The sequence below is a fragment of the Bos javanicus genome, chromosome 7, assembly GCF_032452875.1.
Source record: "Bos javanicus breed banteng chromosome 7, ARS-OSU_banteng_1.0, whole genome shotgun sequence".
In the NCBI taxonomy this organism is placed as follows: Eukaryota; Metazoa; Chordata; class Mammalia; order Artiodactyla; family Bovidae; genus Bos; species Bos javanicus.
In genome coordinates this window covers 4,805,056-4,810,916 of record NC_083874.1, presented here as the reverse complement: position 1 = coordinate 4,810,916, position 5,861 = coordinate 4,805,056, and positions in this window count along the sequence as shown.

The window sequence follows — 5,861 nt, the reverse complement described above, 5'->3', positions numbered from 1 at the left end:
TGTGACCCCATGGACTGCAGCACGCCAGGCTTCCCGTCTTTCACCAACTCCCAGAGTTTGCTCAAATTCATGTCCATTGAGTCAGTGACGCCATCCAACCATCTCACCCTCTGTCGTCCCTTTCTCCTCCTGCCTTCAATTTTTCCCAGCATCACGGTCTTTTCCAGTGAGTGAGTTCTTCATATCAAGTGGCCAAAGTATTGGAGCTTCAGCTTCAGCATCAGACCCTCCAATGAATATTCAGTGTTGATTTCCTTTAGGATTGACTGGTTTGATCTCCTTGCAGTCCAAGGGACTCTCAAGAGTCTTCTCCAACACCACATTTCAAAAACATAAATTCTTTGGTGCTCAGCTTTCTTTATGGTCCAACTCTCACATCCACACATGACTACTGGAAAACTCATAACTTTGACTACACGGACCTTTGTCGGCAAAGTGATATCTCTGCTTTTTAATATGTTGTCTAGGTTGGTCATAGCTCTTCTTTCAGGAGCAAAAATCTTTTAATTTCATGACTGCAGTTACCATCTGCATTGATTCTGGAACCCAAGAAAACAGTCACTGTTTCCATTGTTTCCCCAACTATTTGCCATGAAGTGATGGGACTGGATGCCATGATCTTTGTTTTTTGAGTATTGAGTTTTTAAACCAGCTTTTTCATTCTACTCTTTAACCTTTTATCAAGAGGCTTTTTAGTTCCTCTTTGCTTTCTGCCATAAGGGTGGTGTCAGCTGCATATCTGAAGTTGTTAATATTTCTCCCAGCAATCTTGATTCCAGCTTGTACTTCAACCAGCTCAGCATTTCTCATGATATACTCTGCATATAAGTTGAATAAGCAGGGTAACAATATACAGCCTTGATGTACTCCTTTCCCAATTTTGAACCAGTCCACTGTTTCATGTCTGGTTCTAACTGTTGCTTCTTGACCTGCATGTAGGTTTCGCAGGAGGCAGGTAAGGTGGTCTGGTATTCCCATGTTTTCACTGCACCGTTTTGCTGATAAAGTTTTCAATACACTTACTGTATATATGTATGTATGTATATGTGTATATATATAGGCTTCCCAGATGGCGCTAGTGGTAAAGAAACCACCTGCCAATGCAGGAGACATAAGAAACTCAGGTTCAAACCCTGGGCTGGGAAAATCTCCTGGAGGAGGGCATGGCAATCCACTCCAGTTTTCTTGCCTGGAAATTCTGTGGACAGAGGAGCCTGGTGGGCTACAGTCCATAGAGTTGCAAAAAGTCAGGTGTGACTGAAGCAAAGTAACACACACATACATACACAGATACATGGATACATACATACACACATGTATATTTATACGTACACACGCACTTCCCAGGCGGCTCAGAGGTAAGGATCCACCCGCCAGTGCAGGAGTCTCAGAAGACGTGGGTTCCATCTCTGGGTTGGGAAGACCCCCTGGAGAAGGAAATGGCAACCCACTCCCGTATTCTTGCCAGGAGAACTCCATGGACAGAAGAGCCTGGAGGGCTACAGTTCATGGGGTCACAAAAAAGTCAGACACGACTAAGCAACTGAGCATGCAGGTTATATATATACACATATATATGGGGATGATCAAATCCCAATTTTAGACAAGGGCTTGATGAGCGGTAGGGGGGTACAGTGGCTTCAACTGTCTTGGGAATGTTTTTCATCAGGGCACCAGGTACATGGGTGTTGGTTATTTTACTATTGATACCTTGCTGTATGCCTGGAATATTTCATAATGAAAAATAAAACTGACAAGAGAAGGCTTGGTGATTTCTCAACAAGTTAAACATAAAATTACTACGTGACCCAGCAATTCCATGCTTTGGTATATTCCAAGAGAACTGAAGACAGGTGTTCAAACAGAAACTTGTACGCGCATGTCGATCCCCGTGTTACAGAACTGGGTCCACTGCCTGGCACGCAGCAAGCCAGATGCTGAAATCCTGAAGTTTGCAGCAGAGAAAGAATTTATTCACCAGGCAGTCAAGCGAGGAGACGGAAGAACAAGGTGAGGGGGCTGGGATATTTATAGGATAAGCGGCGCGGCCTTGGGCATGAAAGGTTGGAGGTAGGAGAAAAGGTGACGTAACTGGTGTTCTGCACAGGTGTATACGGGTTACCTGCTTCCGCATCTTCAAACGTGGAGGTACTTAGCATGACCTGAGTGTGGACTTTTCTGATCCTCTGACATCAAAAGGTCATTCATCCAACACCTACGCGGGCCCAGTTTTAGGGTCAGTGGTCCCCATCAGCCTTAGTTGGACAAGCGCTGACCGCAAGCTCCTATAAAGCAACTGGGCTACGTGACCCTCGGGAAGGCAGGCAGTCGGAGAGGAGAAAAGAATGAAATGAAGAAAGCGCTACAGCAAGCTTAATCAGCGAAAGCAGGCTACAGCCAGCGGGGTTTCAACAAGCTGCTCCCCTGTGTGTTGCTTGGCAAGACAAACTCAAGAATCCCTGCTCTTCATCTGCTTCTCTTATCTCTCCAGTGTCTAAGGCCATTTCAGTGGTTGCCAAGGGCTGGGGGAGGGTCATGGGGAGTGACAGCTAGTGGGGACATGGTTTCCTTTTTGTGCTGATAGGAAGGTTCTGGAGATAGATAATGGTGCTGGTTACACCACGCTGAGAGGTACTAAATGCCACTAAGGTGCACGTTTAAATGGTTAAAACGATACACTTTATGTTGTATTTTGTGTGTGTGTGTTCAGTCACTCAGTTATGTTGGATCGTGTGCGACCCCATGGACTGTGGGGGCCCCACCAGACTCCTCTGTCCATGGAATTTTCCCAGCAAGAATACTGGAGTGAGTTTCCATTTCTTACTTCAGGGGATCTTCCTGACCCAGGGATCAAACCCTTATCTCTTGCATCTCCTGCATTGGCAGGCAGGTTCTTTACCACTGGGAAGCCCCTGTGTGCATTTTACCACAATTAAAAAAATTTTTTAAAGACAAGGTCCTATTGACACTTCCCTGGAGGGCCAGTGGTTAAGACGGTGCTTCCACTGTTCAGTTTAGTTCAGTTCAGTTTAGTTCAGTTCAGTCGCTCAGTTGTGTCCGACTCTTTGCGACCCCATGAACCACAGCACGCCAGGCCTCAGTGTCCATCACCAACTCCTGGAGTTTACCCAAACCCATGTTCATTGAGTCTGTGATGCCATCCAACCATCTCATCCTCTATCGTCCCCTTCTCCTCCTGCCCTCAATCTTTCCCAGCATCAGGGTCTTGTCAAATGAGTCAGCTCTTCCCATCAGGTGGCCAAAGTATTGGAGTTTCAGCTTCAACATCAGTCCTTCCAATGAACACCCAGGACTGATCTCCTTCAGAATGGACTGGTTGGATCTCCTTGCAGTCCAAGGGACTCTCAAGAGTCTTCTCCAACACTACAGTTCAAAAGCATCAATTCTTCGGCACTCAGCTTTCTTTATAGGCCAACTCTCACATCCATACATGACCACTGGAAAAACCATAATCTTGACTAGATGGACCTTTGTTGACAAAATAATGTCTCTGCTTTTTAATATGCTGTCTAGGTTGGTCATAACTTTCCTTCCAAGGAGCAAGCATCTTTTAATTTCATGGCTGCAGTCACCATCTGCAGTGATTTTGGAGCCTAAAAAAATAAAGTCAGCCACAGTTTCCACTGTTTCCCCATGTATTTGCCATGAAGTGATGGGACCAGATGCCATGATCTTAGTTTTCTGAATGTTGAGCTTCCACTGTAGGGGACATGAGTTCAATCCCTGGTCCAAGAACTAAAATCCCACACACCTTACAATGAAGCCAAAACAAACAAAACCAAAAACCAAGGTCTTATTGTATAGCATAAAGAATGATATTCAATATTAATATCAATGTAATTTAAAAAAATTCTTTTCCGTTATGTTTCATTATTGATATTACTATAGTTATTAATTATTATAACTAATAATTAATACATCAATAATACATTGATTATTAACTATGACTTTGTTCACGTGGCCCTGGCCATCAATTGGATACTTTTGGGGGTGCATTCACATACTCACAGATTTTTTTAAACTTACCTTGACTATGAAGAGCTTAAAAAAACACCTCTCCAGGTGAGGAAAACTACCTTTGAAAAGCAAAAGATTACAGAACGTGAAGTGCTTGCTGGCCCAGGTCACAGAGCCAAGAAGTTAAACTGGGATTCGAACCAGGCCTGCTTGCTGTGAATGGCCTCATGGGCCTGGGTCAACTTTCCAGTTCCTTTGCCAGCCTGGTGCCTGGCATTGCCTGTCTGACCTCAGGGCCTTTGAATATGCTGTGTTCCCCTGCCAGGATCCCCTTTCCTCTCCTTCTCCCATGCCTAGAGCCTTTCTTTTGCTACTTGAAAGGAGTCCAGGCACATAATAGAGGTGAAAGAAATATCTGTGGAATGAACAAATGAAGGAGTGAATGGCTAAATGAACGGATGTGTTCCCTTAAAACACCGCCCAGTGAGCACAAGGAGCAAGACCTGTGGATCCTCACAGCTGCTCCCGGTCCAGGGCTCGGGACGCTGAAGGGAGAGTGGCGCAGAGAGGCCGAGCCACCCGCTCAAGGCCCCACGGCCAGGAACTGGCAGAATCAGGATTCGAGCCTGGATTGCCCTTCCCTGCACCTGGGCTCTCCCCACAGCGCCCAGGTGCTGCGAGCCTATTTTCTGCCTGACATCGCCAGTGTTTCAGTCCCATTTGAAGGCAGCAGAAGGCGCCTCTTCAGCACAAGGATTCTTTTGGAAAACTGCAGATACTGGAGAAGCTCTGAAAACCGAGTAGAAGTTATGCTTTTGTAAGAGACATCTCCATTTCCGTTTATAAAGGAAGTCTCCATTTGTAAGCGTGGGTCCCTTTGTGTACCTGGAGGAGACGCACGGCTCCGAAGGACGGGAGACTCTTCTGCACAGAGAAAGCATTAATTAAAACCTGAAAGTCCAGGGGTTAGGATCCCACGCTTTCACTGCAAGGGACCCAGGCTCAGTCCCTGGTTGGGGAACTAAGATCCTGCAAGTTGCATGATGCAGTGGAAAAAAAAAAAATTTTTTTTAAATTAAACACACACACACAAAATCCCAAAAAACTGCAGAACAAATCCTTATTACTCTGCTTTTCCTGGTCACTTCCCAGAATTGGCTTCAATAGCCCCCACCAACACCTTTCAAAAAAAAAAAGAAAAAAATGTGTTTTTATTCTGATGAAAGTCACATAAAACATACTATTTTAACCATATTTAACCATACAGTTCAGTGGCACTAAATACATTCACAGTGTTGTCCAACATCATCTGTCTCCTGAAATTTTTACCTTCTTAAACTGAAACTCTGTTCCCGTTAAACACTAACTCCCCTCCTCCACCCGCCAGTCCCTGGCATCCACCAATGTACTTTCTGACTCTATGAATTTGACTATTCTAGGTACTTCCCACAAGTGGCATCAATCCCAGGTGGCACAGTGGTAAGGAATTTGCCTGCGATGTAGGAGACACAAGAGACTCCGGTTCGATCCCTGGGTCTGGAAGATTCCCTGGAGGAGGAAATGCCCACCCACTCCAGTATTCTTGCTTGGAGAATTTCATGGACAGAGGGCCCTGGCGGGCTACAGTCCCTGGGGTTGCAAAGAGATGGACATGATTAAACACACACACACACAGTATATTGGAATGCATTTTTAAGGTTAACTTAATATATGTCCTGCAAACAGATCATACCTGCTGAGGCAGTCCGAGCGCAGGTTGGAGAAGAATTTCCAGACACAGAGCATTTCAGAAGGGAGTGAGTTTATTAAGAACAAGGAACAGAGATAAAGTGGGCACTGCGAGTGCAGTGCCGAACTCCTGACCAGGGAGAGTCAACAATTGT